The following is an 8,015-nucleotide window of genomic DNA, read 5'->3' on the forward strand; positions in this document are numbered from 1 at the left end:
AGGTCACAGCAGCCCACGCTCACTCATTTTTTTTTCCTCCTGAAGCTCAGCCATACCCATTAAAGACCCCCCAGCACAGTGTGCAGTATATTGATATGGTTCTGTCATTTATCACTTTCTGTTTGACAAAAGGGATATGACATACTATCAAGCAAATAATCTGACCTGCTTAGAATTAGGAAATGTTTTTATGCTTATAACAAACCTACTTTTTTTTTTTTTTTTTTTTTTTTTTTCCTCTGGCCCAGTAGTGTGGAGAATCTCCAGAACTCCTTCCAAGAACATGATCTGCAAACACCCTGTTTTTGTACAAATTGGGTGGTGAAATAACCATCACTGCTACAGATACACTGCATACGCCTGTGTGTGATTCAGTTCCCTAGCTGGCCTAATCAACAAAAATATTTATGTTCTCCCATGTGGCATTTATACCTGAAGGAATGTATGTTTTACTTTTCTCCTTCCCATTGCTATGTCATTACTTAAAAATTATTTTATTATGCAATTTACTGTCATGACACCTGTGCTACCCTCCTCCCCTGCCTCCTCGGTGCAGGGCACCTGTGAAGTAGCTTCCTTTGAGGGAAATTAAAAAATTAAAACCAGGAAAGTTAAGCACATCAGGGAGAGGCTGAGTTTCAGTAAGTCACATCGGGGAAAAAAAAAAAAAAAAAAAAAAAAGTGTGCATTTACATTTGTGATCATTTTTCAGTTTTCTGTCACCTCCTACATCTGTAGTGCCAGCTTTCTGGCAAGGAGAAGGCTTAGACGTCCAAATCTCTTCAGGTAGACAGCTTCTGCAATGATTCATTCCTATCTTTTCCATTTTTGCTCACTGTTTTTCTTCCTTATTTTTCAAGGACTTGAAACCTTCTCATCCAGGGTCTTGACTGAGCATGTACATAAATATATTTTTAGTCGAGAACATATTCAGTCCTGCAGTAAGCTATTCAACTTTCTAAGTAGTGACCCTAGCTCAAAAATAGCATATATAATAACATGATAAATAAGCCAGGTCAGTTTTATGAATGGGTGAAATTCAAGTCCCCTAACAGAGATAAAAGCAAATGCTTGAGTGTGAAATATTTGTTACTAATTGGTAATTATTGTTTAATAATCAAGTTTTCAGAAGTGACAATTCTAATTAATTTAAAAGTCCTACTCCCCAGCTGTAAGGTAACGGTTGTAAAGAATCTGTTTTTCTGAGCAGGAGGGAAGTTGATTCTCACTACCTTAAAAGCATACAAAATTGGTGTCCCAAGCCATCATGAGTCACTGCTGTCATAGGTACCATACTGTGTAATATCCTTATGCATATGATTACAGGAATTCCAAAAACTGGAATTAATCCACCTATTACAAAATTGAGTTTCATGAAATAGCCATTATTGTAACACAGGAAATCTCTGTTCAATGGCTCAAAGACACTGGTCAAACAATAAAGAGATTAGATGTAGTTATATTAACAGTAACAGTATGAACATGCCAGGCTAAATCCATTGGTAAATTCTTTTATAATTGTCTAAGCACCCAATAACACACAAAGTGCTCAACAGCAGACCAGCTGGCTAGTTCATATGCATTTGTGAATAATGAAAAAAATATTTTTTCTCATATAAAAAAAAATGAAAAAATATATTTGAAGCTGTTATCTGAATTGTTTTTCAGTTACTGTTACTCAATCAGATGTACTAGAAACTTAAAATTACATTGAAAAGATGAGCCTACGCTATCAGTATAAAAAGCTTGGGGAGAACAGTCAGGGTAAACAGAAAAAAAAAAAACATGCACAAAATTGAAGTGACAATCCGATACTGTCAAAAGATTATTATGTTTGATATGGATCATTTCATGAGATAGAGGCCAAATTCAGCCCTGGGTTTAAAAAAAAAAAAATGGAATGCCCAGAGACTGGAAAAGTAACAGCAGAATCTTTTATTTCCTTTTTATTTTGAAGCAAGAAATAGGATGTGCACTGCAACTACAGCTCTCTACAAAAGGTATGAAAAACAGTAGTCTTTTTGTCTCTGAAAGAAGCTCAAGGAAACATGCATCTGACAAAATATTTCATGTTTTATTTAAATTTCTCATAATTGTAGAATCATTTAGTTTGGAACTCCTTACCTAGTATTTAGTTGTACAGATTAATTTAGTTGTACAGATTATTTTTCTGCCTATTGCTATTACCATTAGGGCACCTGTCTCACAATGTTGCATTTGTCTCAGGCTTCCATATTTTGTTTTCCCTCTGTCCCTTAGAGTTGCCTTTGAAAGAAGGCATGCATATCTCGTAAAACCTCTAACAAGGTAACACAGTGAAAGAAGTGCCAGTCATTTAATACAAGAACGGAAAAAGAGTTTTCAGCTGTCAAGAGCACAAAACATGTAGTAGAATGCAATAAAACAATACTGGTAAGGTCTTGCTTTCCTCTGCCCTTTTCCCCCACTGGTGACTGTTGTTTTTGTTCTTTTCTGTAGTTCAGTTGCAAGTGGAAAGCGATCTGGGTACATGCAACCACCTGAGGGAGAGGTAGTTTAAGCCCACACACTTCTCTATCAGCCACATTTAGTAGTGGAAGAATTGTGAAGCTCCTGTGTTGTGGTCATTGAGTAACATTGAGTAAGAGAAATTAGAAAGCAAAAAGAATCCGACCCCCCCCCCCTCCCCCCCAAAGATTATTCACTGTTGTCCATTTCTTAGTGATATGAGTAACCTCTACTGAGTATCCTCTTTCTGCAAGAATGGTAGCATACTTACACATCTATGAGTTTTAATACAGCTACCATCTATGGACTTAAGTTTTCAGTTCCTGTGGTACCACAGTCCACAGAATTGTCTCTCTACACATTGTTTCTGAATTAAAACAAATTCAAAAGAGAATATTTTAAATAGCATATTGTCTATCTATTCTAGCAGGTCCTAGAGTAATGGTGTTTTAAATGAATTTAATCTGTAAACCCCAGGAGGTCACTATATTGGGATTTTTTTAAGATCAATTTCAGAGAAGAAAAGATTATCTCAAACCTCTGTAAAATAATAGACTATGTAACAGTACAATGTTTTGCTTGTACTGGAAGGAACTTGTTGTATATATGACATAGAGCTTAGGGACTCTGTTAATTATGTATATCATTCTGTACACATGAACTTACTTTGTGCACAGTAAGTGCAAGAGTTACTGTTTAAACCCCCAAATCACTGGGGAAAACCTGTTACTCAGTTCTTGAAAGTTTATGCTAAAACTAAATTTGTTCCTTGAGCTATTTGGGGAAGAATTCTACAGACAAGCATTCTACATATCTACAGACAAGCAATTCTACATATCAAATTGTGACAATCGTGTACACCTTTCAGATAACTTTGCTAGCTATAATCTGTAGGGTTATTGTTTTTTGTCATATATTCTACTTCAAGTCCAATGTTCTATGCTAGAGGTGAGGATTCAGCATGGAAGAGAGTTTAGGTTATGTCTTGTAGCTATTATCTGACTGTCTCTGGCCTATCTACCTTAACTTCTTCAGGACTTCTTAGCTCAAAACACAAGTACTCATCAAAATAAGATTTCTCTTAGATGGCTAAAAATAAAACTATTTTAAATAATCTTATTTATTTATTTTTAATGAATATCAGCTAGTATTTCTTTTGTAGAGTATCACCTTATTTGTGAGCGTTCATTTTCCTCCTATTGCTTCACTCTTCTCAAGGCTTCTCAGACTGAATTCAGCCCAAATTCCTACAAAATCACTGTGTTTTCTCAGTGGTGACACTGAGAGACACTCAGAGAACAGTTCAAAAGACCTCAACGAGGCCATGAAAGAGAACCTGCTCTACAGCAGGCAAACAGGAAGCAGCAACAAGGACTTAAACAGAATTCAAGGTACCTGATCATAGCATTTCCTTCTTGAAACAGTTTTTCTGGTGTTGCCAGCAAGGTTAACTTTCCTAATGTTCTCTGAATTAAGGCTGATTCACTGAATTAGGGCTGAATTAAGGCTATCACTGATTAGCTCTGAATTAAGGCTATCACTGATTTTTTTTTTTTTTTTTTTTTCATGAACCAGTGAGATAGCATGGTTTTGTCAGAGGTAAACAGAAGAATTTTGTATCCTTCTTCCCACAGTGGCATGGTATGTGAACAGAGTGGCTTCTTTTGCCATTTGTCAGCTGAACTGATTGAGCCACAGCAGCAGTGACATTAACAGCAGTGATTGTTTTGATAAACACAATCTTTTACATCTGTTTTTAATTCTAGTGCAAGGATAGGAATCACTTTTAAGTTCAAACACACATCTATATATATTTTCTATGTTTTATTAGTCTAATCATACAGTAGTTTGCTCATACAATTTTCCAGAAAATATGACATGGACTTTGTGCAAATATCTCATGATAGAATTATTTAAATTTAGCCATTTAAAATTTAGGTATATAAATCCAAGAAAGTTACTGAGTTTCCCACTATTACTGAGAAAGTAAAAAGTGGCTCCAAATGGTTACTTGTCCTTACCACCTCTGCATTATGTCTGGGTGACTAAAATAGAAAGATGGCCAACTTTTAAGTCACAGAGAAATTCAGACAATTTGAGAGTGTTGATGAAGTAAAGATAAGCCATGTCCACCTCTCTATCTGCAGAGCAAACCACGTAATCACAGAAAGCTGCCAGAGTGCTCAGGTGTGATTTACTTTCACTAAATCTGTGCTGGCTGTTTCCAGTCTCCTTGTCCCCATTGTCCCTGCAAAGGGCTTCAATAATTTTGAGGGCTGTGGTGAAACTGGATGGCATGTAATTTACCAAGTATACCTTAGTGTTGTGTTTGGAGATGAGACTAACATATGCTTGCTTTTAGGCAGCAGACCCCTTATCTCTCAGTCACCACATTGCAAAGATGATCCAATGGCCTTGTGAAGTTCCAAAAAGTGGATGTAAAGACATCAACTAGCTCTTCGCATTCACAATGCACCCCATGTGGGCCTAGAGACTTACACATATCCAATTTGCTTTACTGCTCCCTAACTTAATCTTTCTCTACTCTGATACCAGACAGACTTGGGAGGCCTGGGAGCTGACCTCACCAGTGAAAAACAGGGCAAAAAATACATTTCGATCTTGACCTTTCCTATGTGCTGTTTGATTTTTCTTTGGTTGTGTTCCGTTGCCAGTGTATTCATAGAAGACAATTTCATTGTCTGTCATGTCCTAATTCCATCCTTGTGTGCCTTTGACAGTGCTTCTTTTTTCCTCCTTGGACGCTACCTCCCAATACCACCGTCTGTACACATCTTTTTGGCATTTTGTTTGATGTAAAGGAGACCAATGCTGTCATAGAGCTTATGAGTTGAGTGGGTGGTTATTCCTTTTTTTGTTTTGCAGAAGTAAGTCATACCAGTATCATAGCAATCTTCTTCCAAAAGGAATCTGTTAGCCCAAATCCAGTTATTGTGAGCATTAAAGAGTTGGAGAATGTTGGCTATTTTGATGTTGAGTGCATTACAAGAAAAGTGAAAATTCTGAGTTGGTGGATAATTTTATTTCTAATGTGCTGTGTTAGGCCTTACTTGCAAGTATATCTATACTTTTGAAGTTTTAGTCAGTGACAGAAGGAGCTATTTCTACACAAGCAATCAGTCAAAACTCCCTTGTCATTTTAAGTTAAATGAATTTACATATCCAGTATATCCAATAATATAATAAATGCCCACATTTGTTTTTTCTCTAGTTATATATTTGATGAAAGCAGCTTCTAAAATCTTGGTTTTGAACTGGATAGCTTTTTTTTAAATTTATTTTTTATTTTTTTATTTTTTAACAAGGGTGTTGACTGCAATTTACTGTACGTTTCACCAATGAAGTGTAAAATCTTAGCATGTTGCATGGTAAGCTTGTTTTCTGCTTTGGAATTTTCCTTAGGTCGCATTTTATGGAAAAGTTTCTTCACTCTGAATCTAACAGGATACCTGTGTAGGAGGTGTTGGGAAGCTTGAAAATGTTTCCATAGATACAAAACAGAGCCCTAACAGAGCTTTCAGCCAGGCCATGTAAGTGTTGAGATATTTTTCTGAATCAGCAATGGGCTGTAGGATTCTATCCATATATATATATATATATTCATTTTTCAGAGTCTTTTTTTCCCCCATTGTATCTCCATTGGTGGAAATTGGCACAGCTCCACTGGTATCAGTGGAACCGCATGAGTTTATGAACTTTCATGGTGCTTCTAGATAACATTTTAAAGTAAGAGAATGCACCTACCTCTGTTCCTATCTAGCCAGTCTGCCTAGCTTTATTTAGTTATCCGCAATGCATTTATTATATAAATGCTTTGGCATTATGGATTGCTGAACTTAGTAGAATTCACATTTAGTAAAAAGTTACTTGCAGAGAAGAAAATAAGAATAAACTTGAAGTTAGGATACCTGATTTTTATGGAAGAACTCTACTTCTGTATTTTTTCCATGTTGTGCTCTTACTGCCAACAGTCTCTCCAAGCTCCCTTTTCCTTTCCTGTTTTGTTTTCGTATTTACTGCTGTTCCACCGCCTGTTCCTTTCAGATACTCTTGCTGTCCTTTCATCATCCTCCTGTAATTTATAAATAGACTGCAGACTATTCACTTTACCTCTAGTATATCCCTGTGAAGACCTCTGGGACTTCCCTGAAATGAAATACTAAGCCTTGATATTAAGTTCATAATTGTTATTGTTGTTGAATACCTCCGCTCTTCAGAGAGAGGACAATAAATAAATAAATAAATAAAGAAGTACAGGCTTATTTTCTAAGCTCTTCTCCCAGCATTCATTGAACTTGAGACAAAATGGATGAATGACTGAATGACACGAGGAAAGTTTATTTTTTTACTCTTGCACCTGCACGGTTCAGGTGTCCTATGTTTGTCACAGCCCCAAGGGCACCGCCAGCACTGCCCAGGCTTGGCCCAGGCCCAGGCCCTGCAGTAGCCTCGGGCCCGCCAGCCTTTCCCCGCAGGGGCCTGGTAGGGCCTGGCAGGGCCTGGCAGGGCTGTGGGGAGCTGCTGCCCGGCCCTGGCCCCACGGAGGTGCCAGGGCTGCCCGGTGCCCTGCTGCTTGTAGGGCGCTGGGCTGGGCCCTGCATGCCCCCCCCCTCGGGCCGCCCCAGGCTTTAGGCCCCAGCTGCGCCATGGGGAGGCTGTTTGCTCATGGGGCAGCCAAGGAAAGTGCTCCTGTTTGCGATCTGCAGGTGAGGGACTGTGTGTACTTACTGCTATGTGTCTGTAGATATTTACCAATGTTTAAGTTCCCACTAAAATTGTTGAGAATCATAAAAGTTTACTTAAAAGTAGGTTCAACAGTGAGCCCCCCCCTCCCCCCCCCCCTTTCCCCCCTCCCCATTATTTCTAACCTTGCAAGGCTCTTCCCTGCTAAAGCTATTTCCAATGATTTTCAGTCTGAGGGGCAGAGCGTTTGCAGTTCAATTTTGCTGAGCAGATTCTTCTCAGCCACCGGCACTGTGAGTGTAAAGAAAGAGAATAAGAGAATTTTCTTCCACCTGTGTCTTTAGTTAGTACTGCCTCTGCCTGTCGCGGCACAGTTTGCTCTTATAATCTGCATAAGAATACATTAAATTCTTAAACTGTCAACAGACCAAAGCTATCCTGTCTTTGGGTGTGGTTTTCTCTGTATTAATCATAAACTTATGCCTCGTGCCTATCTATATTTAAATAGTATTGCAGCTGAGGTTAAAGGATTCTGATAGCACCTACAAGGTGCTGCTAATACATCAATCCTCTGCAGAATTTCAAAAGAGGACAGGAGAGGACAGGGAATCACTACAGGTTACGGTTCAGTAAATTAACAAACTTACTATCACAAAACTGTTTTTTCCTCTTTTTTTCCTTTTTGTGGTTTCTTTTTGGCAGTTTCTGATTGTTCCTTGTGACCAATTTTCATGATAGAAATGCCATTTGTTTTCCACATCAGCTATTTCAATGAAGCTGTTGCATGGAGTTGTTTCAACCTGGTGTTTTTTTTTTGTTTGTTT

At 38.1% G+C, this 8,015-nt stretch overlaps 2 long non-coding RNA genes across 4 annotated transcripts; both read left to right on the forward strand.

Moving 5' to 3' along the window:
* The first annotated feature begins 605 nt into the window (after positions 1 to 605).
* LOC118163030 lies at positions 606 to 6,039 on the forward strand. Of its 3 annotated transcripts, XR_004748799.1 has the most exons (4): positions 632 to 641; positions 713 to 786; positions 1,958 to 2,000; positions 5,911 to 6,039. It is a non-coding gene; the product is annotated as an uncharacterized LOC118163030 (long non-coding RNA). The 3 variants fall into 3 exon arrangements; XR_004748798.1 differs by lacking the exon at positions 1,958 to 2,000 and having other exon boundaries at positions 606 to 641; positions 5,911 to 6,038; XR_004748797.1 differs by lacking the exon at positions 632 to 641 and having other exon boundaries at positions 679 to 786.
* Positions 6,040 to 6,133: 94 nt separating this feature from the next.
* Positions 6,134 to 7,792, forward strand: LOC118163033. Its single transcript, XR_004748801.1, has 3 exons — positions 6,134 to 6,234; positions 7,215 to 7,313; positions 7,700 to 7,792. It is a non-coding gene; the product is annotated as an uncharacterized LOC118163033 (long non-coding RNA).
* The last annotated feature ends 223 nt before the right edge of the window (positions 7,793 to 8,015 follow it).

This window comes from Oxyura jamaicensis, chromosome 2, assembly GCF_011077185.1.
Source record: "Oxyura jamaicensis isolate SHBP4307 breed ruddy duck chromosome 2, BPBGC_Ojam_1.0, whole genome shotgun sequence".
Lineage (NCBI taxonomy): Eukaryota > Metazoa > Chordata > Aves > Anseriformes > Anatidae > Oxyura > Oxyura jamaicensis.